General features: G+C 56.8%; 1 protein-coding gene across 4 annotated transcripts in view; it reads left to right on the top strand.

Annotated features, from left to right (window-relative positions):
• The window catches only part of HRH1 (histamine receptor H1), a 76,657-nt gene that overhangs the window by 15,826 nt on the left and 33,961 nt on the right, over window positions 1–26,870 (top strand). For 2 of the 4 annotated variants that reach the window (XM_070051108.1, XM_070051107.1), the window contains exon 1: window positions 21,519–21,763. The exons of the other annotated variants lie outside the window; for them this stretch is intronic. The gene's annotated coding sequence lies outside the window, so the exon portion shown is untranslated. Of the gene's footprint in view, window positions 1–21,518; window positions 21,764–26,870 lie in introns of those variants that run through there. 4 annotated transcript variants of the gene reach the window in all.

The following is a 26,870-nucleotide window of genomic DNA, read 5'->3' as shown; positions in this document are numbered from 1 at the left end:
CACATGTGTGATTTCTGTGACCCCGGCCGGCCGCGGTCAGGACCCCATCTAGTTGGTCACCTCCTGGCGGCTGGGACACAAGCCATCTGCTTCCTTCAGATGCGGCGCCTCGTTTTCAGACAGAGTTGGGCGTGCCCAATCTGCCGTCCAAGTATAGGTGTAATACCAAGCCAGCCGTGCGGCGAAGGAGAAGCGGAAGGCAGAGCGTTTGTAGCGAGATCAGAAAGCACGCCTTGCTGTGTGCACACCTGGGTGTCCCCCCCCCACCCCCAACGGGAAGATCTGCTGCAGCAGGAAACGCACGGGTACAGGCAGGTGCCTCCAGGGGTGTGGAATCGGCCACGCCGACACCACCAGGCGACTGAGCTTGTGGTGAGGTTCCCAGCAAAGCCCTGGTTCCCGTTCCCTGCCTCCATGTGTCCGGAGCACGCCCCCACCCCCCTACCCCCAGCCCCTCCGGCTTCTCCTCTGAGCACAGTTCCTGCACCTCCTGTGTTACCGTCACTCCCCGTTTCCTGCCGGCTCTCGCATGGCGGCCACGCACTGCCTTTCTGTCTCTGTAGCTGCGCGTGTTTCATAGAGACATAACCGTGGTTACGTGGTTACGTGGTTACATGGTTACATAGGTCGTGACTGTGGCCCTGAGTGCACAGCTTCTAGCACCTGGCCTGTTGGTGTAGGGCTGTTCCGTGTGCCAGCACTTCCTCCTTTTCATCGCTAGGTAGTATTCCATCGGGTGGATCTAGCACGTTTTGTCTCTCCATTTGTCAGCTGATGGACTTTTGGGTTGTAGGAATAGTGCTGCTATGAGCAGGTTACTGTAGGGACGTATGCCTCTGTTTCTGTTAGGCGTGTGTGTGTGTGTATGCATCTGTATGAATGTATAGATTGTGTGAATGTGTATGTATGAATGTATACATGTATGTATATGTATGGATGTATACATGTATGTATATGTATGGATGTATACATGTGTATATGTATGAATGCATATATGTATGTATATGTGTGAATGTATACATGCATGTATATGTGTGAATGTATGCATGTATGTATATGTGTGAGTGTATGCATGTATGTATTGTACATGCATGTGGATACAAATGTAACGTATATATGAATGTATGTACATGTGAATGTATTTGTATGTTTTGTGTGTGTTATGTGAATGTGTATTTGTGTATGTATGTATATATATGTGTGTGTGAAAGTATGTGTTGTATTCATGGATGAATGTGTATGTATTTGACTATATGTATTATGAATGTATGTGTATATTTATATGTGTGTGAATGTATATGTGGATGTATGAATGCATGCATACATGAATGTATGGATAGGTTCATCTGTGAAAGTATGAATGGATGTGTATGAGTATGCATATGGGTGTCTGAACATACATGTATGTATTGTGTGCATGTATGAATGCATATGTGAATATGAATGTGTGTGCATGAATGATATATTTGTATTCTAATGCATGCATGTGTTCATTTGTATGAACGCATGTGTATGAGTGTGTGCTTGCATGTACATGTATATACGTGAGTGTGTATTGTGGATGCATGCATGTGTCTGTGTGGGTATACATGTATGTGTGCATTAATGCATGTGTGTATCCATGTACATCTATGTTCACATGCATGAATGTGTGTTGATGGCCTCAAGAGGGGGCAGCTTAACCCGGCCACAGTGTTTGGGGTGCAGCTCTCCGAGGGCGTCCTGGTGGCTTTCTGAGCAGAGCAGGGCACGCAGACAGCAGCACACACACCCCTGTCTCTGGCCACGTGACGCTCATGCCACCTCAGAGCCATGGGCAAGAAGCCCCCGCCAGCTGGGCCCCTCGAGCCTGCTCCTGCAGAACCACGAGTCAGGGTGAGCCCCCTTTCTCGGGAGAAAGCAGCTATACTGTGGGTGTTTGACGACAGCAGTGCAGAGCTGACTGAAAGGATGCAGCTGTGGGCCCTGCGGGGACCTCCCTCCCCCAGAGCAGCTGCTCCCTTTACCTGCGGGTCCCCGAGTGTCTGCATCTTTGCCTGCACTTACTGGTATCTGTCTCTGTTTTAGCCTGTCTGGCGAGTGTTGCGGTTTGTGTTTCCCCAGTGGCCAGCCCTGTTAGGCAGCCTTTCGTGTGTCTGTTGGCCACTTGTGTATCTGTGTGGAGCAATGTCCGCTCAGATCCTGTGCGCATTGGTAGGCTGTCACTGTGCAAGAGGTAGTTGAGTTCTCTGGCTGTTAGGCCCTCATCAGACACACGAGGGCCCAGCTTCCTCCTCTGCCCTGCTGTGTTCTCCGGATCTGAGAGAAGGTGTGAGAGCGGCTGACATGCGTGTGCCAGGCGTGTGTTAGCGTTCTCACTCACGGGAGGCTCTTCCGCTTGGTGACATCCCAGGGCCGGGGAAGCTTCTGGATATGGACCACTGCTGCCCTCCCCACACCGCCTCCTTTCACGGATGCGTAGGCTCAGGCCAGCCAGGGAAGGTTACTTCCTGTTCCTGCCTTCAGAAATGACTCATCGCCGAGCTGCAATGAGCCAGCTGTGGGCCCTCGGGCAGCTCCCTGCCCCTCCTTGCACCTCAGTGTATCTATGTGTAAAATGGGCAGGAGGGAGGCCGTTACAGCCAGCCTGCCCAGGGTACCCCGTGTGCATGGGCAGTACTCAGCCCTCCCAGCAGCCCATTTCACAGATGTGGAGACTGATCCCCCTGGCCCGAAGGCTTCTGTCTGGGAAGTGACCGAATCAGGGTTAAACCCAGGACTGACTTTCTTTTCTTTTTCTTTCTCTTTTCTTTTTTTTTTTCCTTTTTTTTTTTTTTTTTTTTTTTTTTTTTTTTTTTTGGACAAGCAAAGTTAGAGAGCAAGACAGAGAGAAAGGCCTTCCCTCCACTGGTTCACCCCCAAATGGCCACCACGGCCTGTGTGCTGCACCGATCCAAAGCCAGGAGCCAGGTGCTTCCTCCTGGTCTCCCATTCGGGTGCAGGACCCAAACACTTGGGCCATCCTCCACTGCCCTCCCGAGCCTCAGCAGAGAGCTGGACTGGAAGAGGAACAACCGGGACAGAATCCGGCGCCCCAACTGGGACTAGAATCCGGGGTGCCAGTGCCATAGGCGGAGGATTAGCCTAGTGAGCCACGGTGCCAGCCATAAACCCAGGACTTTCTACCCCAACACCTGTCCTTGCCTTGCTGTCACAGCCCGCCTCCTGGGCTCCTGCGTCTCTTGGGACATCCCAGAGGCACACTTCTTCTCTTTTTCTGATATTTATCATTATCATCTCAAGGACTTTCGAATAACCTCAGAGGAACACTGAGGACAAGGGGAAGTGCCTTCCCACCCTGGCCGTCACCTCTTACACCCCCTGCTTAGCTCTGCTGCTTGTGACGAGGCCCAGCCGGTCCCACCTTTCTGAAGCAGTGGGGAGGCTGGGAGGGAACCCCAGCCTCGGAAGCACAGGGTTTGAGGGGCAGAGCCCCCCCGCCCCAAGCCCTGCTTCCTGGGGTGGGGGTGTCGGACCTGGGGTCAAAGCTGTGGTTCTCAGTCACAGGTGCGTGTGCCCCAGGCAACACCAGGCGACATCCATAGGTGTTTTCGGCTGGCCTGGTGGGGCAGTGTGGAGGCCAGGGCCGCTGCTGAGCCCCCCCACCTCCCCCAGCCAAGGTGTCAGGACCTCAGGGCTAAGACGCGGGCCATCTGCATAGTGCTCCACGCGGGGGTCTGGGTGCCCCTGGCAGCCCGGGAGACCATCCCTGCTAGTGTTGGGCTGTCCTGTTGAGCTCCTGCGCCCCTCTCTCTGGTCCAGGCTGGAACATGAACAGTGGGGAAGCTGGTTTTGCTGTGTCCATCACCAAGGCAGTGCCTACAGCTCCACAGGCGGGGGCTAACCCTGGTGGCTGCACGACTCACCCTGAAGTCGCTCATTCACAGCTGCGTCTACCGTGCCCAGTGGATGAATGCCCAGAGCCAGGCTCAGGCCAGGGCTGCGGGGAGAAACAGCCGCCCAGAGAACACAGTTTGGGTCGCACCGCAGCTCCCTGCCTCCATGCCCGCATGCCTGTGTGAGCCCTGCTGCAGGCTCCAGACGTGAGCACCCCGGGAGGCGGTGGTGGTGACCCAAGTGCTTGGGCCCCTGCCACCCTTTGGGAGCCCCAGATGGAGGTCCAGGCTCCTGGCTTCTGCCTGGTGCAGCCCAGCTCTTGCCGGCTTTTGGGGGAGTGAATCAGATGAAAGGAGATCCCTGTCTGTCTGTCCGTCTGTCCCTCCCTCCCTGCCTTTGAAATAAATAGTCAATAAATAATTGAAAATACGTTTGGAAGGAAAAAATAAAGCCCTCGTCACAGCCGGTGGCCAGCGGCCCATTTCCACGTCCGGCTCGTGTGATGCTGTGCCCAGAACAAGTCATGACTTTGGCGGACGCTCTGCACACCCCTGCCGAGTCCCCACACGGCCTGTGAGAGCCACACTCCTCTCCTCTGTCTCCCGTGGGACCGACGTCACTATTCATGTGTCGCTCAGAGAGGTTGGGTAGCTCCTCTGAAGTCGCACAGCCTGGAAGTGGCCAAGGCAGAGTGCACGCAGGCAGTGCGTGGCCCCAGACTCGTCACCCCTGAACTTCCTGCTCCCACCGAGTGAGGCCACCCTCTCCCAGAGAGGCGGGAGACGGCACTGTCCTTGTGCAGCAGGGTCTGTGTTGGGAGTGGCTGTGTGGGCCTTCCAAGCCCACAGCAGAGGACCGAGCTCCCTGTGATGGGTTCAATGGGCATGGGGTTTGTTCCTAGGGCTTCCTGCTTGGCTTTTTCATGGCATTGGGGGTTTTCATTAAAAATAAGCAATATTCATTTTATATTTTTTAAAGATTAATTTCAAAGGCAGAATGACAGGAAGAGACAGAGAGAGAGAGATCTTCCACCTGCTGGCTTGTACCCCAGATGATCTCAACACCAAGAATTGAGCTAGACCAAAGCCAGGAGCCAGGAGCTTCATCCAGGCTTCCCACATGGATGCAGGGGCCCAAACACTTGGGCCATCAACCACTGCTTTCTCAGATGCGTTAGCAGGGAACTGGATCAGAAGTGGAGCAGCCGGGACTCGAACTGACACACGTACTTGCAGTTGGTGGCTTAACCAGCTGCACCAGGACACTCAGTACTGCCAGCAGCTTCCCCTGGGCTGGTGGACCTCAAATCCACATCCTCAGATAGAAAACCAGGGCACTGTGGAAAGATGCAGGTACCTGGGCCCCAGGGCTGTGAGGTTGAGTTCAGAAGGTCAGGTGAGGGGCGGCATTGCCACCTAGCCTCCCTGGGAATTCTAAAGCAAAGCCAGACAGGACAGCAGCCAGGAGCTCAGCCCTGGGGCCCAGCACCCTGAGTTTTCGGTCAGGGAGAAATGAACCCCTGCTCAGCATTGATGATGAAAGCATCGTTCAGGTACTGACTCACAAGCCACCTCCTCCAGGAAGCCTCCCGCGATTCTTCAGAATCGTCAGTGGCTCCTTCTGTCACCTCCTGCAGCACAGCGGGCATCCATTTCATGTGACTTCGCAGGGTACTTTTTGGCGTATTTTGTCCTTTTGCGCGAGAGTGGCATCTTACCTGCCTCCGTAGGTGCAGCCCCTAGGCCAGATTCAAGTACGGAGTGTTTGCTCCATGAATGCTGATTTGAGAACCTGGCGATTAAACGGACGCTCTGCTCGACCCCTGTCCAGCCTTCAGACTGAAAAGACCTGCAGGGCCACCTGCACAGCCCGCACCCACTATGGGTGCCGGTTTGAGTCCCGGCTGCTCCACTTCTGATTGGGCTCTCTGTTGTGGCCTGGGAAAGCAGTAGAAGATGGCCCAAGTCCTTGGGCCCCTGCACCCACATGGGAGACCTGGAGGAAGCTCCTGGCTCCTGGCTTCAGATCGGTGCAGCCCTGGTCGTTGCAGCCATCTTGGTTTTCTTGTCTAGAAAGTGGGGATGACGGCAGTGCCTCCCTCCAGGGGAGCTCGGATGAAGGCAGACAGTGCTCCCAGTGCCGTGTGGCCCGAGTGTGGTGGTGCCTGTGCACAGACAGCTTGTGTTGCTGTCCAGGCAACGGGCCATCTGTTTCTGAGGAAGGAAGGGAAGGAGGGAGGGAGGCAGGGAAGGTGGGCGGGGGAGCAGATGGCACACACACACACACACCTGTGCTTGCAGGTGCACAGACAGGCCCTGGAGGATGCACAGGGCAGAGTCCCAGTCCCAGGGATGGTCTGTGGGCAGAACAGTCGCCGGGACACAGCTGCTGGCTTTCTGCTCCTTTTCCTATGGCATCACATGTTTCTAACCCTGTGCATTTATCTCATATTCAAGTAAATAAACAAAAGAGCAAAACGACCCTGAATAAATAAGACCCAGAGCACGTGCTGGGTCTGTCGGTCCCTGCTTTGCAAACCCGGGGTGGTGAATCCCAGCCCTGCCTTCTTGCGGCCATTGCGAGGAGCAAGCGCTACACAGCAAGAGCACGCGCTGCGAAAGGCGTCTGACACCGATGTCGTTCGAGGTTTGTGCGGCATCCCCACCCCGGCCTGCTCATCCAGCCCACCGAAGTTCTCCCTGCCTGTGCCTTGATGTTGTCACCTGTAGAATGGGCCCTTCCTGGCCTAGTGTGTCCTGCCCCTGCATGTCTGGAAGGTGTCCTGCTTTTTCTAACCGGCGCTGCAGCTCTGCACTCCGTGGCACCCGTCACCTGCCGGTCATGCAGTTCCAGGCCTCCCTGACCCAAAGCCTGAAATGACCCAAGCCCAGGGCCATCCTCCTGGGCCCTGCTTTCCACTACCGACAGAGCGATGTTTTTTTCCTGCTGAACGGAATTCTGTAAGCAAGCCAGAAGCTTTTCATCTCCTGTGACACACACACACACACACACACACACACACAGGTGTGTTTAAAAGGAGATGGGGTTCCACAGAAGCTGGGATGGCCCATGTAAAAAGTCGGTCCAACATGTGTGTTGGAAATGCCACTGCTTTGAAGGGAGTCCCGTGGCAGGTCCCAGAGCAGGTGGCAGCGCGGAGCGGAGGGGCCGTGTCTGCAGAGGCGCCCACCCTCCGTCACACTTTCTGTGTAGCCCTGATGTGGGCTGTTTCTTGTCCCACTCCATGCCGTAGCTGTCCTGGCGTTTGCCCGTGTGGCTCAAGGCTGCATCCTCCTGCTGTCCCGCCTGTGTCATGTGCCAGTCACTGGCTGTGCCGTCATCAGCTTTGTGTTTCCCTGTTGCTGAATGTTTAGTTTTCACCTCATTTTCCTTCTTGCAAAAATTTGGGATGCAGCTCTCTTACAGATAATGCAGAGTGGTTCTTTGGTTCTTTATGGGTTTGCTGTTCAAGTTAACAAAGAGATGCAAAATATCCAATTTCATCCGTAAATAAAGATTCCTGTGCAGTATCATGTGATTAATTTTGTCAAGTTGACGTTACTTTTTAAAGAAATATTTATTATAGGAGCCACTGCTGTGTGCAGCAGGTTGAGCTGCCGCCTGCAGCGCTGGCAGCCCATGTGGGCACTGGTTTGAGTCCTGGCTGCTCCACTTCTGATCTAGCTCCCTGCTAATGTACCTGGGAAAGCAGAAGATGGCCCAAGTGCTTGGGCCCTGTACTCACATGGGAGACCTGGAAGAAGCTTCTGGCTATTAGCTTCGGAATGGACCAGCTGCAGCTGTTGTGGCCATTTGGGGAGTAAGCCAGTGGATGGAAGACCTCTCTCTGTGCCTCTGCCTCTCCTTCTCTGTAACTCTGCCTTTCAAGTAAAAATAAGTCTTTCAAAAAATATGTATTTATAAAGACAGAGTAAGAGAGTCAAGGAGAGACAAAGAGAGGTCCTCCATCTGCTGCTTCACTCTCCAAATGTCCACCATGGCCAGGGCTGGGCCATACTGAAGCCAGGAGCTGAAGGGCTTCTTCCAGGTCTCCCACATGGGTGCAGGGGCTGCAGGCACTTGGGCCATCCTCCACTGCTTTCCCAGGTACATTAGCAGGGAGCTGGATCTAAAGTGGAGCAGCCAGGACTCAAACTGGTACCTGTAGGGGATGCTGGCATCGCAGGCCGCAGCTTAACCCGCCATGCCAACGCCAGCCCCAACGCTCAATCTTTAATATTGACAACACTTGATCAGAAAGTGGGGAGAGCATGAAGTGGAGTAGCTTTCATGAAGAGCTCGTATGAGGTCACTCAGAGAGTGGATGGAAAATGGAATTTAAAGCTAAGTGCAGCCGGCGCCGCGGCTCAATAAGCTAATCTTCCACCTGCGGCGCTGGCACACCGGGTTCTAGTCCCGGTCGGGGCGCCAGATTCTGTCCCAGTTGCCCCCCTTCCAGGCCAGCTCTCTGCTGTGGCCCGGGAGTGCAGTGGAGGATGGCCCAAGTCCTTGGGCCCTGCACCCCATGGGAGACCAGGAGAAGCACCTGGCTCCTGGCTTTGGATCAGCGCGATGTGCCGGCCGCAGCGCACCGTCCATGGCAGCCATTGGAGGGTGAACCAATGGCAAAGGAAGACCTTTCTCTCTGTCTCTCTCACTGTCCACTCTGCCTGTCAAAAAAAAAAAAAAAAAAAGTTAAATGCATTTTGGTACAAAAAAAATCTGAAAATCATGCATGCATTTTCCATGAACTTTTTGAAGACCCTTCTTATTGCAAGTATTAAGAAAACTTATGCTTTTTATACTATAACTCTTCCTGGAGGAAGTTATCCTAAACATAATTAGACATACCTGCAAAGACTTCTATATAAGGATATTTGTTGTAGCTCTGTTTATACTTAAACTCACTTAAATGTCTTTGAGTGTCCAGCAATGAGTTAGTGGTTACATTTTGGTAGATCTGCATGGTGGGATATTTTTTTGGGGGGTAGGCATTAAAAATCATGTTGGGGGGCCAATGCCATGGCACAGTAGGTTAATCCTCCACCTGTGGTGCCGACATCCCATATGGGCACCGGGTTCTTGTCTTGGTTGCTCCTCTTCCAGTCCAGCTCTCTGCTGTGGCCCAGGAAGGCAGTGGAAGATGGCCCAAGTGCTTGGGCTCCTGCACCTGCATGGGAGACCTGGAAGAAGCACCTGAGAGAGATTTGTGCTCACAGGTGTCACTCATGTCATGTCACACATGCATGTGCACACCCACTCACATGCCCATCCACATCGTGTATGTTATGGAGTCTGAGGCATCTTCAAAAACTTAATGGAAAAAGCATATTATGGAGGGCCGGCGCCGTGGCTCACTAGGCTAATCCTCCACCTAGCGGCGCCGGCACACCGGGTTCTAGTCCCGGTCGGGGCGCCGGATTCTGTCCCGGTTGCCCCTCTTCCAGGCCAGCTCTCTGCTGTGGCCCAGGAGTGCAGTGGAGGATGGCCCAGGTGCTTGGGCCCTGCACCCCATGGGAGACCAGGAGAAGCTCCTGGCTCCTGCCATCGGATCAGCGCGGTGCGCCGGCCGCAGCACGCCAGCCGTGGTGGCCATTGGAGGGTGAACCAACGGCAAAGGAAGACCTTTCTCTCTGTCTCTCTCACTGTCCACTCTGCCTGTTAAAAAAAAAAAAAAGCATATTATGGAAAAACTATACATGAATTTCACAGTGTTGCACCAAAAGGTATCCTTTATAAAAATGCTTCTATAGCTACTTTTTAAAATTTATATCATTTTTTTTTTTTGAAAGGCAGGGAGACAGAGAGAGAAGGTGATCTTCCATCTACTAGTTCCTCCCCAAATGCCCGCTGTAGCCAGGGCTGGGCCAGGCTGAAGCCAGGAACCTAGAACTTCATCCTGGTCTCCCATGGAGCTGGCAGGGGCTCAGCTACTCAAGGCAGCGTCACCTGCCTCCCAGGTGCATGTTAGCAGGAAGCCGGAGTGGGAGGTAGAGCCAGGATCCGACTCAGGCGCTCTGATGTGGGTGTGGGTATCCTGAGTGATGTCTGAGCCATTGCTTCAAATGCCTGCCCCTCCCTCTTTGAAGTGTCCTTGTATGGACGGGAAGAGGCTGAAAGGATGGGTCAAAATGTTAGCCTTGGGGCATAGGATTACAAATAATTAAGAATATTTTCTTATGTATGCTTTTTCCTCTGTTTTCCGTAGTAATACTTTTTACTAGGGTAAAACAATAAAAATGTTTTTAAAAGCCTAATCACACACAAAAAATCAGATTATCAAATGAAATGAGACATGCAGTCTTGTAATCTCATCATGTCTTGCCTCCCATTCCCATGAGCAGGGGGTGGCCCTGGCTGAAGCCATTTGAGAAGTAGATTTGGTTTGGTGGGCCTGCTCAAATTTCACATAAAATGTAGCATTTCCTGTTTCTTGTGAACCAAGGGATTTGCCCATGTGGGCCCACGTGGCCCCCTGGAGGGCCTTGGGCGTCCCCTGTTCATGGGCCACCTCTGTCCCTGTTGGCCACACCTGCCTGCCTGGCGCAGGACAGACAGGCTGAGCCTCCCTAAGCCAAAAATCTGAAGTCCAAAACGCTCTAAAACCCAAACTCTTTTGCGTGCCAACATTGATGCCAAAAGTGGACAAATCCCTCCCCAGCCTCTTGGAATGGATCACTGTCAAAATACAAGCGTGCTAAAAATATTACGTAACACTGCCTTCAGGCCACACAAGTAAGGTGCACGAGAAACGTAAATGAACCTCACGTCTAGACTTAGGTTCTATCCCCAAGACATCTCATTATAGACATGGAGATACTCCACAATCCCCAAAACTCTGAAATCCAAACCAGCTCTCGTCCCAAGCCTTTCTGTAAAGGACGCTCAGCCTGAGCACCTGAGCCCCGCCCAGCCCCTGTCCTGCCTTGGCCGGCCACACAGCTTTAGTCTTTCTGTCACAGCCCGTGGGAGTTGGTGGTTTGATGCGACCGGGAGCTTGCAGGGCTCGGGGATTGTTCACAGCACACTCGCAGCCCTCGCCTGGGGCCACGCTCAGTGACAGGTGTGCAGAGCCTTGAGGAGGTGCTGAGTGACAGGCCATCTAGTGACGTGTGGCAAAGCCTGGGTCAGAGCACATCTTGGGGCATGGGGGGCAGTGGCAGGTGACAGGTGATTCCTTCCTGTGGGAAAAGCCCTTCCTGGGGCTCCCTTTCTCCACCCAGGGCGGGAGGGCATCCTCGGGAGTCCCCTTGGGTGGAGGCGCTGGGCTTCTGGTGGCTGTCAGGAAAGAGACGGAGTATGAAGCCACAGGCAGACCAGGTTCGTTCAGAATACAGCCTGCATTACAGACCAGCGGCTCATCTAGTGCATACGAAGTGGCAGGGAAAGGCTTGGGGTCTGAGCTAAAGTTGGGCTGCCGAGGGAGAGGGAGAGCTTGGGCTCGTTCTAAAGGTTCCGTGAGATCACAGTGTGAGCTGGGAGGGGTTTGGGCCATGGCTGAGTTTGGACCCTGGAGCTGAGCTGTTGAGCTGGGCCAAGTGAGCTTGGGAGGAGTGGGGAGAGCCCAGGCAGATGGGGTGTGTCCAGTGGTCCAGGCAGGGCAGGGCTGTATCAGCAGGACAGAGAATTGGGGTCTGCTGGTGGTTATGTAGGTGAGGACTCAACCTGGATCTAAGGCCTTTTGTCCTTGCTTCATCAGTCACCCAGAGTTCCGTGAGTGGACAAGAAGAAGGATTTCACAGCGTCACGGGGTTTGGGAGGAAGGAGAGTGTAGAAGGAACTCTGTATGCCCGTGACTTGTGTGTGGGGTCCTGGGGCCACCTCACTGCCCCCCCCACACACTGATTTCCGTGACCACGAACCATCAACTTACCCCAGGCGACAAAGGGTCAGGGAGGGGGCTGAAGGGGGCCCGAAGTGCTGAGAGGTGCGGTCGTCCCATCAGCTCGTCCCGGGCAGTTGCACCTGCTCGGTCTGCTGTTCCCTCCCAGTGTGAACCTGTAGCCTGCACGTGACCTCGGTTTCTCCTTCAGCCTAAGGGCATTTGCCAGCCTCTTGAGACAAATGTTATCTACAAAATGTACAGAATAGAGGATGAGGAAAACAGAGTGCTGATTACAATCTAGAAAAAGTGAGCAACCGAGAGGAAAAAAAAAACCTGGCTGGAAGATCATGACATCGCGTTTTTTCAGCTGACGTCTTAATTTCTGTAATAAGCCTGGCGCAGTGCTAAGCATTAGTAGGGATCTGAGGTCAATAAAATTAGTCCCACGTGGCAGACAGGGTCACGGTCACGTCATGTTGCGTGTGCTCCTCTGCCTTCCCCGGCCCTTGCCCCAATGCGGGTCGTGTAACTGGCTCAAGATGGTCAAGGTCATGGGTCAAGGTCACAGCGCTGAACTGGCCAGCTCTTCCCTGGGGGCATTAATTCAGCAGTGCTGCAGGTGATGGAGCCTGTTCTTTTTTTAAATTAATTTGGAAAGCAGAGAGACAGACACACAGAGACTGAGAGGGCGGTCTCCCATCTGCTGGGTCACTCCCCAAATACCTTGCAATAACAAGGCTGGACCAGGCATGATCCAGGAGCCAGCAACTGAAGCTGGGTCTCCCGTGTGGTGGCAGGGACCTGAGCACTTGATGTGTCATTTGCTGCCTCCCAGGATGCACCTTGGTAGGAAGCTGGGATCACAACTCCCGTCGCTGCTGGAGCCTCTACATCTTAGTTCCCCGAGGGACTGTGTGGGGCCGAATCCTGCCGGCCCACGCTGGCCACTTAAGCTCCAGTGGGGAAGTGAATCTGTGTTGCGCCTCTGAGATTGGGGGTTCACTTGTTTCTGCGGCTGAACCTAGCCGGTGCTGACGGGCAGAGCCCCTCAGCCCTGTGGTAACAGCCGCCGTCTCTACCCGCAGGCACCAGCCCTTACCGTTGGGACTTGGTGCTTAAAAACCTCTGTGGAGGCGGTGCGGCACGAAGCCTGTGCCATGCGCGTGGAGTGACTGCGTGGCAGGGGTGCTGGGGTCTCCCAGCCTTGCTGGTGTGTTCTGGGAGGCCTTTAGGATGTCATCACAGAAACAGATATCAAGATGTTGCTTAGGGGCTGGCGTCGTGGCGCAGCGGGCTCAGCTCCCCGCTGCAACACCGGCATCCCGCGTCGGAGCACCAGTTCAAGTCCTGGCTGCTCCGCTTCTGATCCAGCTCCCTGCGAAGGCACCTGGGAAAGCAGCAGGTGATGGCCCAAGAGTTTGGGCCCCTGCACCCTCTTGGGAGCCCTGGATGGAGCTCCTGAGTCGTGGCTTCAACCTGGCCTAGCCCTGGCTGTGTGTGTGTGTGTGTGTGTGTGTGACTCTGCCTTTCAAATGAATCTTGGGGGAAGAAAAGAAGGTGTTTAGCCAGGCGCAGAAGCACCGGTTCTGCCTAGCAAGTCTCAGGGCCAGTGCCAGTGTCAGTGCCCAGAGGACACTGAGCAGGGCGCCCCTCTGAACCGGGGGCTCCAGAAGACCCCACAGATGGCAGGTGACCTTGGCCAGCCAGACAGGGAGGCCCCCTCCCCTGACCCCTACCCAGGCCTCAGTGAATGCCTCCCGTGTGCCCTAGAGGCCAGCCTGCCCCGCCCTGCCCCCTTTGGCCTCCCATGGGGGAGGGAGACCCTGTGGCCAGCAAGTTGCTAGCCCTGGAACCTGGCAGCCCGGAGCAGCCCCACCTTCCCACCCCAGTCACTTGGTCATGGTTAGGGAATCCTCTGTTCAGCCGATGCCGACTCGGCCCTCTTCTGTCTGACTCAGCAGATTTTTGCTGTCAAGAGAGCCCACAGCCTAAATCTGCAGCAGGAAGCCGTGAGCAGCCCTGTGGGTCACGTGCGAAGCGTGAGCTGGGTTGGTTTCTGACACTCCTGGGAGGTTCCGGTGGCAGAGGGGGGTCCAGGACCCGGCACACGCAGGAACCTGCTCCCAGAGCGTCAGGCAGGAGAGGACTGAGGAGGGGCGGTGGCCAGAGCATGAGGAGCATCTGTGATTTGGCGCCTGGCAACCTCCCTGGGCACCGAGGGCTGCCCAGCCTCTCCCCAGGAGCGCAACAGCCAGGTCCCCAGAGCCCGTGCCCAGCGTGGCTCGCCGTGTCACAGCTCGCTCACCAGATCGACCCAAGGCCTAAGTCTGGTCGGTCCTCGAGGCTTCTGGGGAGCACCTGCAGGCCTGCCCCTGCTGGGAGAAGGATGTGATCGGGAGGCTGAGCTGCCCTGGCCCTGCCGGCTAAGTGCTGACAGCTCCAGCTGCGACAGTGCCCCCTGGGCCGGCAGTGCCCCTGGCCTTGGGGAACTTAGCACAGTCCCAGACTCAGGGGGCGAGGCCTGGTTAATAGCGGGGGTGAAAAACAGAGACTGTTTTGGACTTTCTGTCCCCTGGGGCTCCGTCCCAGCTCTCCAGGCCCTAGCCGTCTCCGCTGGAGGTGATAAGTCAGCCGTTCACGGCCTGCACTTGCAGCCAGAGTACTTTTTAGTGCACTGTCAACAGCGCTGCCTGGCTCGGCAAAGGGGCTGGGTTGTGGAAGCTGTGTCGTTAGACAACTCCATCCTGTGCGAACCCCATGGCGTGGACTTAGACAAGGCAAGCTGGCTGTGCCACTGTCACTGGGACCACAAAACCCGAGGGGACCTCTGCTGCCTCTGTTGTCTGTTGTTGACTGAAGCACTGCTCAGGCCACATGGCTGTACCCAGAGTAGGTGCACATCTGGGTGCGGGTTAACCGGCCAAGCACACCTGTGTAGCTGGCATCCGAAGCCCCCATGCCTCCTTCCGGGGCTACCCTTGTCTGGCTGTGCAACCGTGGTTGTCCCCTGCCTGCCCTTGTTCCTGTTGCTGACTCTTGGCCCCATCTGTGGCTGTCAGAGTCACGCCGACAGCTGTACAGAGCTGTAGCTTCATTCCCATCGCCGTGTCAGTCTGTGGTGGGAACATTCTGAATCCTGGGTGTCAGCGGTGGGTGTCCCACCTGGGGCTGTGGGGAATACAAGCACACTCCGAAGGTTCAGAGAAAAACTGGAATTAAATGCCTGTGGGTATGTGGCACAAAAAAATCATGTTGAAACCCATGCATTTTTTTATAATTTCCATTTGACACAAATTATGCAAAAAAAAGTCTTTTTGCACTAAAAGTTTCATTTATCTATCTAAAAGAGAGAGAGGGAAGAGAGAGAGATTCCATCCGCTGGTTCACTCCCTAAGTGGCCACAACGGCCGGTGCTGGGTCAGGTCAAAGAACCAGGAGCTCTAACCAGGTCTCCCCTGTGGGTGGCAGGGTCTCAAGTACCTAGGCCATCTTCTGCTTTCCTCCCAGGCACATTAGCAGGGAGCTGGATCAGAAGCAGCTCCAGTAAGGTATGTGGGTGTTGCAACGGCAGCCTGGACTCACATTTTGAATTCTGTCTTGCACAGCCTTCTTAAAGCCCCTCATCATGCTGCTGCATTCTGGGTGTTTTGGTGCACATCTGTATGGCTCTCTGGTGGGCCATGGGCACTTGACTTCGTTGGTACGTTGAAGAGAAATCACAAGGATCCAGTTGGGTGACAGTGTCACCTGAGCAGATGACAAAGGCGCTCCGGGGGCAGGGCTTTGGTTGGGGACACCTGTGTCCCACATCCGAGTGCCTGGGCTTGCGTCTGGCTCCGCTGCAGGTTCCAGCTTCCTGCTACTGCACAACCTGAGAGGCAGCAGGTGAGGGTTCAAGGACTCCATCCCTGCCACGCACCTGGGACACCTGCGTGGAGTTCCAGGCTTTGGCCTGGCCTAGCGCTAGCTGTTGTAGCCATTTTGGGGTGCACCAGCGAATGGAAGATCTGTCTGCTTCTCCCTCTTTCTGGGTCTTTGTCTCATTCGTTAGCCTTTCAAAGAAACAAATAGAATGGAAAACAAAAAGGCAGGGACATGCCCGCTGAGGTGGAGGTTCTGTGTCCCTCCAATGGTCATAGCTGAGCCCCTGGACACAGAGGCTGACCTCATTAGCCTATTTTCTTCCAAGACCTCACCAAAAAAGACATGGATTTTATCGTGTCTTGAGAGACCAAGTTTAGCAACAAGTAAGAGTTTTAAAAAGTTATTTTCCGGCAGGGCTGCCAAGTATACAGTTTTTTCTAATTCCTCATAGGCAGAGTGTCAACATCTAAATGTAAACCTGTGTGATTCACGTTTCGCGCTTCCTGAGGGCAAGCTAATCATAGCCGAGTTCTTTCTGAAATTCCCCCAGGTAGGCTGACACCTGCTCGCCCTTCTCTTCTCCCAAGGGAAGACGATGAAAGGCAGAGCCTTCTCCACAGCTCAGAGGAGCCAGGTGGGAAACGGAAGCTGCTGATGAGAAACCGTTAGCAAGGGGGACCTTCACGAAGTCTGTGGAAAATGCCTGTTATGAGTAACTATGCATGGATGGCATGAATGTTCACGCCAAAATAAACATCTAAAAAAAAAGTCATTTCAGGGCCAGTGCTGTGGCCTAGCGGGTAGAGCCACCAACTGCAGTACTGGCATCCCATATGGGTGCCAGTTCAAGTCCAGGCTGTTCCACTTCTGATCCAATGGCTGGAGCTGGGCTGATCCGAAGCCAGGAGCTTCTTCCAAGTCTCCAATTTAGGTGCAGGAGTCCAGGGACTTGGACCATCTTCCAAGGACCATTAGCAGGGAGCTGGATCGGAAGTAGAACAGCTGGGACTTGAACTGTCAGCCATATGGGATGCCGGCACAGCAGCCAGTGGCTTTACTCACTATGCCACAGCACTGGCTGCCCCAAGTGGTTTCCTAACCACTGCCCCAAACACCTGCTCCATGGGTCCCTCTTACAGGTGCACTGATCCCATACCCAAGGGCCCTACTCTCAGGACCTCAGCTCCCAGAGGCCCCGCCTGCTAATAGCATCACAGGGAGGAGGACGTCCACATGGAGCTGACAGGAGGTGGAGAGGGGGTCGGTCCACAAAGATGCAGACTGCTGCAACAAGACGAGGGGAGGGGGGAGAGACTTAGGGTGGTTTCACAAGTGTCCGGTTACATCCAAGGAGACTTCCAGGAGTTCGGGAGACATGGAATTGAAAGACAAGTTTGTTTTGGTGTCCAAAATTTTGAAATCCATGCTTTGTACAGGAACTTTAAAAAGTCCATCAGAAGTGTATCATGAAGATGCTGTGCACGCATTTCAGAATCCTTTTGCACCAAAAATGGCTTGTCTTTGATTCCGCTCTGCCCGACCCCTGTGCAGGGCCAGCGTGTTTGCTGCAAGGCGAGTTCTCTGCCCATCACCGCAGGAGCGTTCCTCCTCCGGGCTGGGGGCGGGCTGCAGTCCTGTGGCTTGGAGCTTGGTGGTCCGGCAGCATTGCAAATAGAGATGCAGATGTAAGTGCATGCCCTGGGGGGCATACGCCATGCCCCAAACCTGGGGTCCCTGTGGGGGCTGCCAGTGAAGCCCGCCTGCTTGTCTAAAGGAGAAAGGAGGGTGGTCCCAGGAGAATCAGGGGCCATAGCGCAAACACATGGGGGCTGTCACATCCGGCCCCTGCTGAGCCCCAGGCCCCTGCCAAGCCCTCACCCACCCTTCTCAGTGTCACGCGGATCTCTCAGCTGTGGCCTTGTTCCTAAGCCAGCCACGCCACTGCTGACAGTGACTCCCCGTGTCAGCCCACCTTTGTGGTGTAAGCCTTCTCCTGAGCAATAATGGCCATGAAATGACCGGCCTGGAGGGGTTTTTCCTCGGGCCTTCACACCCCTGGTAGCCTGGAGAACAGTCTAGTTTCTTTGTGAGAGGCACAAAGGGTGCACCTGTCTGGGTGCACCCCTCAAGGCCGGCTGCGGGGGACCTCCGTGTCGACCCCTCTGGGCATCCTGTTAGAGTCACAGAAGAGGATCGTCACCCCCTCCCCACCCTGCGTGTGGCTCCCTCCCAGACTTGGCCTTGTAAGAGGCATCTCTCACGTCCCGAATCCTCTCGCTGGTGCCAACCAGAAGGAGGAGGACATCATCACAGTGGTTCCTGGGGACAGGCGGCCTCTGCCAGGCTGCTTTGCTTTGGAAAAGACTCGAATCTGCCTGAGTCATCAAGCAGAAACCTCCAGCATGAGGGGAAGCCGTGGAGAGTGGGCATGGGGCAGCTCAGTAGGTGGCCAGCCGCCGGGTCCACTTAGGCACAGCTGCCCTGGGCCCCCGCCGGAAATGCCCTCCGCCGGGGAAGACGGTAGAAATGATCTAGCGCAGCCCCAGGGGAGCTTGGAAGTCTGCACGGAGCTGGAACCCAGGGGCTCTCACCAGGGGCAGCCACGGCAGCAGTGCGGGGGGAGGGCTCTGCAGGCTGCCGTCCTGGCTCTGCCTCTGCCGGGCTGCTGGCTTCTGGAAGCTGCTGCCAGCTGGGCTGCTGAGTCCCACGAGACATTCTGGGTTGCGAGGTACAGGGATCGTCTCGTGCAGATATGGGGGCATCCCAGGGAAGTCAAGGCAGGACTGTGGGTGAGCTACAGAAAGGGCGGGAACCTAGCCACCCCCACCCCACAGCCCTGAAAACCAGCCTTTCCCTACCCAGTCACCTCCTTGGCATCTGAGCCTTCTCTGCTCTGCAGGCCGTCTGACCTGGTATCCAGTGACCTTGTGGCAGAAAGTGGCCGTCCCCGGAGACGCTTGCGTCCTCCCCAGCAAGGCAGCCGCACACTGACCCTGGCTGCTCGCTTCCCTGCCGCCAGTCAGCTGTGCAGAACTGTCGGCCCGTCCCTCCTCCCCGTCATGGGTCCTCTGTGACCTTGGGTGCTCCCTCCGGGGCTGCCCCAGCCCTGCCCCTTGCTGCCTCTGCTTCCCCTTCTGCCCCCTCCCTGACCAGGTCACACCTCTGACAGCCCCCAGAACGCCTTGTCACTTGATGCACTTGACACTCCCTGCAGCACCTCTGCATTTTCCCTCGTCCAGCTGCTCGCTCCTGAGGAGAGCTCTGCCGGCACGTGGCAGGTGCACCCCCAGTACTGACGCAGCATCGAATGCCTGAGCCTTGCACTGAGTCTGCAACCTTCAGACCTGAAGCACTTGAGACACTGCTGTGTGGGAGATGGTGCGTGACACTCCCGAGGAGCCACACAGCGTCTCAAAGAGTGGTCCAAGGGGCAGCAGCGTCAGGGTCGCCTGGGAGCTTGTTACCGACGCAGAACCTGGGCCTGATGCCAGCGCTGCTCAGGTGGTCTGCGTCTCAGCAAGCTACCAGGTGATTGGTGTGCCCATGCCAGCGAGGGAGGCGCTGGGCTCGGGCGCCCTTTCATACGTCCCTGTGACGTCCCTGACCCTTTGTCTGCGTACCCGGGCCTTTCCTGTTGGGTTTCTCTTCACAAGCCAGGGTCTTCTAAGCTGTGCCCACGTCCACAGGTGCAGCATCTGGGCGGTCACTTTGTGTACAGGCAGGCACGGCTTTTGCCCCTGAAATTACCCTCCAGAAAAGTGTCCGTGCAACATCTTTCGTATTATAGGAAGCCCTGTAAATTACTTTGTTTTGAACAAAGAGTACCGTCTGGGGAAGGCACATTAATCTGAAAATGACCTCAACACAGGTTGGGTTGTTTGTAGCATTCAACAGATTCAATTAAAAAAAAAAAAGGGTAAAGAAATGCAATCCCATTTAGTGATCATTTCTGGAAAGTATGACTTCACTGTCATAGTCGCCGGCTATTACTGTAAACAGCCCTCCTGAAGATCGTCTTTAAAAGTGTTACCGGGCAGGGTTGCATTGTGGGCCCACAGTAAGCACCCAGAGAATGAATTTAGAAACCTGCCCATCTCACTGCAGGCCCCTTCTGTCCATCACCATGCAACACTAGCCCGCAGGACCCGGGAAGCTGCTGAGGCAGGTGCCTCTCAGCTCCGGCCTGGAAGGAGCCCATGACGCTCCCAGGAACGGACATTCCAAGCCCTACGTTGCCGCACAGCTACTCGAAGCATGGTCCACGGACCGGCCACACCAGCCTCACCTGGGAGCTCGTTAAAAGTACAGCGTCTCAGCCCTGACCCCAGCCCTCCTCAGCCTGGAAGCTGGAGTCTAACGAGATCCCCAGCTGCGGCGTGTGCATGTGAAAGTTTGCGAAGTGCTGGCACTGCCTTCCAAGCCTTCCGGTCTCCGGGCCTCATTTATTCCACCTGCTGCTGAAGCCTCCGCCTAGGCCTCGCCTGCCCCCGAGTGCCCTCCATCTGCTGCTCCTGCTAACCCTCAACTGCTCGGGGGTGGGGGTGGGAGTGCGGGGGCCTCAGGTCCTGCGGAACCCGGGCTGCATCAGCTGCGCCCTGTACTTCCTGGGTGCGCACTCCCCGCCCTGGCCCTGCCCCTGCAGCCCCACCCAGGCCAGCGTCCACCCCTTCCCCGCTTCCCAGTTCCTTCCCTCTCACCTGTGTAATTCCTGTTTATTTAACAAAGGAGCCGGGTGACAGCAGCATGTGGGGGGTGCATGGTGGTGAGAGCTCGGCCTCTTGGTGGGACTTGCACAGGAGGAGGTGGTGGTGCCCGGAGAGGGTGAGGCCCCATCTTGGGCCTGCTCCCAGCATGTGTGGTGCCCCAGGCCAGCAGGAGTATAGGTGGCCCGGAGCATGGCTGGGGCCCTCCGTTTTGCGGGGGACACTGGGAGCTGGGGCTGTTAGGAGCCAAATTGTACTGGACCTTTAATGTCACTGAGGAGTTGGCCCCAGAGGGTGCAGGGAGTCAGGCAGGGGTTACAGATGCACCCCTTGCAGGCGACGTGACCTGATGCACATCCCAGGCAAACCCCAGGGGTGCTGAGTGTGGGGGGCAGGGCCACCTGCTGGGAGAGACTGACCGCGTCCAGTCCTGGGCGACGCTGCAGCCTGGACATCGGCGGCTGCGTGGAAGGGAAAAGGCAAGGATGCGAATGGGAGACCCCAAGGCTGAGAGGGGTGGTGAGGACAGCTTCAGGCAGGAGGAGCCCCCTGCCCGAGGGGCTTGTCCTGGAGGTGGGCACCTGGTTGGGCCTGCGCCTGGTGTGTCAGATCTGGGCAGATTGGGGCATCATCAGGATGAGCAGTTGAGGCTGGGCTGCGGAATGGGGCCAGTGTCCAGCATAGAGATGGTGGCCGGGACCAAAAACGACCGGAAACGTGGACAATGTTGGGAAGTGTTTGGGAGGCCGGGGCGGGGGCGGGGGTGGGGAGGGGGAATCAACGTGGTAACCATGGCCCTGGAGCAGGGGTCGCTGTCTGTGGAAAGCAGCAGCAGGACGGGGGTGGCTTAGTTGAGTTCTCCCTGAAGCTGACCTTGGCGGAGGGGTTTGGTGTGGTTGGGAGGCGGTCCCAGTGAGCCAGGGGAGGAGGATGCTGGCAGATGCTTCAGGTTTGAAGGGCGCAGGCTCAATAAAGGCTCAGGGAGAGCACCTGCTGGGCGCCAGGTGAGCGTCCAGACACTGGCCCCGGCATCCGAGTGCGCAGCTGGACAGGGAAACGTGCAGAGTGCTGCTGAGAGGCCAGGTGCACCTGGGGCAAGAGCTCTGGTGGCTGTAACCAGGTGTGGAGGGGGCAGGGCCAGCAGGGCAAAGGTTGGGCGGAGGAGGGCGGGGCCAGCCAGGGGCAGGGCAGGGGCAGGGGCAGCCCCGGAGGGAGGACCCATGACGGGGAGGAGGGATGGGCCAACAGTTCTGCACAGCTGACTGGCGACAGGGAAGTGAGCAGCCGGGGTCAGTGTGTTAGAGTCCCTTCCTGGGAGTGTGTGGCTGCCTTGCTGGGGAGGACGCTGGCGTCTCTGGGGACACGGAACTCGGGACATTCACTTTCTGCCACAAGGCCACTGGATACCGGGCCGGACAGCCTGCAGAGCAGAGAAGGCTCAGAAGCCCAGGAAGTGACTGCTGTGGGCCTCTGGGCCTCACTCCCTAGGCACCAGGTGAGAGATGTGGCCGCCTCTTGGATTGATGCCAGGGGAGCTGTCTCAGTGTGGCCCTGAGAAGCTGCGTCCCCAGCATTCCCTTCCTGTCCCACCCGGGTGCACCGGTGTGCACACCTGCCTTCGGAACAGGCTGCCGAGGTTGGACTGGACGCCAGCATCTTGGGTGCAGGGGATGTCACAGCTTGGATGGCCCCAGAGTCCTCCAGCTGGGCATGGCATCCCCAACACACAGGCCAGGTGGCGGGGACATTGAAGCAGCCCCCGGGAGCCCCCCGACTCTGTGCTCTGGGGTTGAGTGTCTTCAGTCTTGTTTAGAGCCCTCAGGTACCCCTGACTTGGTTGGACCGGGTGGATGTAGCCAACTCATGGCTCCGGGCTGGCAGCAAAGACGCTGCAAGATCCAGCTCCCTTCTGGCAAACAGCCCGGGGCTCTTTCTGCATCCTCACTTCTCTCCTAGTGTCCAGAGACCCCGAGGGCCGGGGGCAGGGCAGGGGCAGGTGATCCGGGCTGCAGCCCTGGCCTCAAGCCCCTCCTCCCCCTCTTGGTCACAGAGCACAGACAGGTGGCTGAGTGGGACTGCCTGTAGGGTAGGATCCCACATATTCCCGGTGCTGTCCAGTAGGAAAGAGAAGTGAACTGAATGTCACAAAGTCAACAAGCGTGGGCAGTTCCAGGGGTGGGCAGTTCCAGGGGTGGGCAGTCCCAGGCGTGGGCAGTTCCAGGCGTGGGCAGGCCCAGGTGTGGGCAGTTCCAGGTGTGGGCAGGCCCAGGCATGAGTAGTCCCAGGCGTGGGCAGTTCCAGGTGTGGGCAGTTCCAGTCGTGGGCAGGCCCAGGCGTGGGCAGTCCCAGGTGTGGGCAGTTCCAGGCGTGGGCAGGCCCAGGCGTGGGCAGTCCCAGGTGTGGGCAGTTCCAGGCTCGGTGCATCACAGTGTTGCCATTTGTACGCGTCCCCTCACAGGTTGGCAGGGACTCCCATGCCTCCTGAGACCCCCCCAGGCACAGGTGGCCCCAGGCCGGATGGTGCAGGCCCTGCCCATCTGCCATTCCTGACCCCAGGGAGGAGCCCGTCCAGGCCCTGCCCGTGTCTCCTGGCCTTGCTTGGAGGAGGCTCTGGAGACGATGATTATGTGAGCATTCTAGGGGGACCCGTTGGACTCCACACCCACCTGTGGATGGTAGTCCCTGTGTGCAGGTGGAAGAGTTCAGGACTGGACAGGTGCACAGCTTGCCTGTGGTCATGTGTTCTGCCAGGGGTGACTCCAGCATAGGAGCCCAAATGCCTCTGACCCGGAGGCTTGGCTTAGCCGTGAAGCCTGCTGCCAGTCCCAGTCTCTCACTCACCCCAGGGCCTGTGCACATGAGGTCCCACTGCGTGCAGCGCCCAGCATCTCCCTGCCTGGGCTAACTCCTTCAGGCCGTGAATTGACTGACGCTGCCTCCGGGAAGCCTTCCCTGCACACATCCTTCTCACTATGGGTGTGGTACGTTGGGTCTCCCTGGTCCTCAGTGCCGTCACTGTGGGCCATGGTTGCCTGTTTGCCTGTCTGGTCCTCCCTTGAGCTAAGCCCTGTGTCTGGCCCATCACAGGCCCCATTGCACAGAGCCTCGCACCTAAGAGGGGCACGGGCGTATGCGTCACTGGGCATCAGCACGTCCCAGAGCGTGCAGAACTGACCGCCACTTGGCTGTGTTTGGCTGATAGGTGTGTCAGTCGCTGCTGGCAGCCATCTCTTGGCTTCCTGGCTGCCAGACATCTCGCTCTGTTTGGGTAACCACCCCTTAGGGAAGATGACCCCATTGTTCGCTGAGCTGGCCACAGGAAACCTGTCATGAGCGATTGGTCGAGTAGTAGGTGTGAGACATCAGGGAGACTGGTAGGGCGAGAACCTGGGTGCATCCACACAGTGCCCCCTGATCTCAGGAGGGAGACACAGAGGGACAGGCGGTTTCTCGAAAGAATGTTGTTACATCTGGCTGTGACCTCTGGGCTCTCGCAGCCATTTTGTGTCCAGGAGGTGATCCGGTTTGAGGACACAGCTGACAGATAAGGAAGACAAGCAGGGCCCAACGTGGCAAGAGCTGGAACCCTTCATGTTGACCTTGAGATGCTCAAGGGACCAGCCCTGGAGCTGCCCCAACTCTGGTTTCTCACTCGAGGGAGGATGCATTTCCTTATCCCATGCGCTGGGTGACTTGGGGTTTCTTCTGCCATCTGAGGCTCTGGGCCCAGCCTCGGGGGCCTGGGGCTTCCTTGGTGTGTAGCTCGGCAACTGCTTCTCTGCCCAGCCTTACTGACGGCCTCGTCCTAGCATCTCTGGGGCCTCGTCTCCTCTCCTGGCGGCTGGGAACTCACGGTGTGTGGTGGACACTGGGGCAGCGGCTGGCAGCGCACGGGAAGGTGAGAGCCTGGGCACCAACGTCAGCCCTTCCGACCTGGGCAGGAAAAGGCTTTTCCCTTCAGTTCCACTCTTGACTGACAGGGGAGTAGGCTACTCTACTGGTCTGGGACTCAGCTTTCTCATCTGTACAGTGGAAAGGCTGGCCTAGGTCCCGCCCACCAGAAACTCTGTGCACACGTGCAGGGCTATGAAAGGCAGGCACTAGCCAGGCACAGCGCCCTCTGTGGCGGGGTCGGCAACTGGCTGGAGGCCATGTGTGTGGGGGCGTGGGAGCACCCCTGCCCTCTGAGTGCTGCCCACGGCCTCGAGGACTGCATCTGTGGACCCTGGTGGACAGAGGCAGTCAGAGGTCATGTCCACCTTCCGGCTCAGATGCAGGCGGCAGGCCGAGTTTCTCAGGAGTTCTCAGTCCAGAAGGTGAGGCTGAGCGCAGCTGCCCCCTGCAGAGGCAGTGACAGGGCCAGCCCTGATGGCAGACGGGAGGGAGGTTTGGTCGGGCCTGGGCTCTGCAGTGTAAGTAGGAGTTCGCCGGGTGGTCTGCTGGAGGAAGCCCTCATGCAGCGAGTATGAACGGCACTGGGGGTTATGGGAGGGGGAGTCTGTGTGCAGCTGGAACAGTGCAGGGAGGGGAGGGGCCCAGAGGAAGAACGCCCTGGGAAATGGGGGAGAGTGCCGGTTGCAGCAGGAGGACCTGAGGTCAGACACGGGGCTCTGAGACACAGGCCGTGGGCTCAGACGTGGTTGGAAGGGGACTGCCCGGTCCTTAGGGTGTCGCCGTGGCTGTCCCTGCATCCTGAAGCCGTGTCCTGCACCTGCTGCTTGGGAGAAGTGCACGCGCGGGGGCAAAGGGAGGCTGAGACTTTGTTCTGCCTGTGGTCCCACCCAGCTCCTCAAGCTGGACCTGTCCCCACCCCAAGGCTGCTGTGAACATCCAGGGAAGATAAAGGAGGCTGTTGGCCGGTGCCGCGGCTCACTAGGCTAATCTTCCGCCTTGCGGCGCCGGCACACCGGGTTCTAGTCCCGGTCGGGGCGCCGGATTCTGTCCTGGTTGCCCCTCTTCCAGGCCAGCTCTCTGCTGTGGCCAGGGAGTGAAGTGGAGGATGGCCCAAGTGCTTGGGCCCTGTACCCCATGGGAGACCAGGGGAAGCACCTGGCTCCTGGCTTCAGATCAGCGCGGTGCGCCGGCCTTGGCGGCCATTGGAGGGTGAACCAACGGCAAAGGAAGACCTTTCTCTCTGTCTCTCTCTCTCACTGTCCACTCTGCCTGTCAAAAAATTTTAAAAAAAAGGAGGCTGTTTACCACTTGGTTAGAATTGGCTCTGCCTGCACCATCCTCCGTCGAGGCTCGGCAACCCTGGGCAGGCACAGGGCTCACAGAGCGGGATGCCCTGGCCGCACCACCACCACCACCACGCGGTCCCCTGCTCACCTGCCACGAAGGAAGTTCCAGGGGCTCCACGTCCTCGCCAGCACTTGGTGCTGCTAGTGTTCTGGCTTTTGGTCATTCTGATGGGTGTACCATAGTGTACCATAGTATCTCCTTGTCATTGTCATTTGTGTTTCTCTGCTGATGTGGGATGCAGAACTTTTTTTTTCATGTATATATTAGCCATCTGTGTATCTTCTTTTTAAATTATTTATTTATTCAAGTGATAGAGTTACAGAGAGATAGGGAAAGACAGACAGAGACTGAGAGAGATCTTCCATCTGCTGGCTCACCCCGAAGATGGCCACAACAACTTGGGCTGGGCCATTCTAAAGCCAGGAGCTTGGAACTCCCTCCAGGTCTCCCATGAGGGTGCAGGAGCCCAAGCACTTGGGCCATCTTCTGCTGCTTTCCCAGGTGTGTTAGCAGGGAGCTGGATCAGAAGCAGAGCAACCGGGGCTGGAACCAGTGCTCATATGGGGACGTCGGCGTCGCAGGTGGCAGCTTAATGCGCTGTGTCACAGCGCCAGCCCCCGTGTGTCTTCTCTGACGAGGCACATGTTAAGGTCTTCAGCCCAGCTTTTTATCCTGCTGGGTGTTTTCGAGAGGTCTTTGTGGTTTTGTTTGTTTGTTTGTTTGTTTGACAGGCAGAGTGGACAGTGAGAGAGAGAGAGAAAGGTCTTCCTTTTGCTGTTGGTTCACCCTCCAATGGCTGCTACGGCCTGCATCACGCTGATCCAAAGCCAGGAGCCAGGTGCTTCTCCTGGTCTCCCATGGGGTGCAGGGCCCAAGCACTTGGGCCAGTCCTCCACTGCCTTCCTGGGCCACAGCAGAGGGCTGGCCTGGAAGAGGGGCAACCGGGACAGAATCCGGCGCCCCGACCGGGACTAGAACCCGGTGTTCTGGCGCCGCAAGGCGGAGGATTAGCCTAGTGAGCCGCGGCGCCGGCCTCTTTGTGGGTTTTGACGCAGTCCTGGTTCAGACACGTCTCTGGTCAGTCTTCTCGCTCTCCCCACAGGGACTCTCACTGAGCGGAAGCTGTTGGCTTTAACGGAGTTCCGCCTGCAGGTCGCTTCTCCCGCGGGTTGCGCCCTCAGGTTGTGTCTGAAGAAGTCGTCACCAAACTGAAGGCCGCCCAGGTCTTCTCCTGTGTTTCGTACTCCGCAGGACTTTGCGGCTTGGTGCTTTATTCGCGGGCGTGTGATCTGTTTTTTGAGTTGACGCGTGTGGAGGGCGTGAGAGCTTGTATGGCTCAGTGTCACTCGTGTGGATGCGCA

The sequence above is a fragment of the Oryctolagus cuniculus genome, chromosome 10 (genome assembly GCF_964237555.1).
Source record: "Oryctolagus cuniculus chromosome 10, mOryCun1.1, whole genome shotgun sequence".
Classification (NCBI taxonomy): domain Eukaryota; kingdom Metazoa; phylum Chordata; class Mammalia; order Lagomorpha; family Leporidae; genus Oryctolagus; species Oryctolagus cuniculus.
The sequence above is the reverse complement of the archived record's forward strand: the minus strand, read 5'-3'. Positions and strand labels throughout refer to the sequence as shown.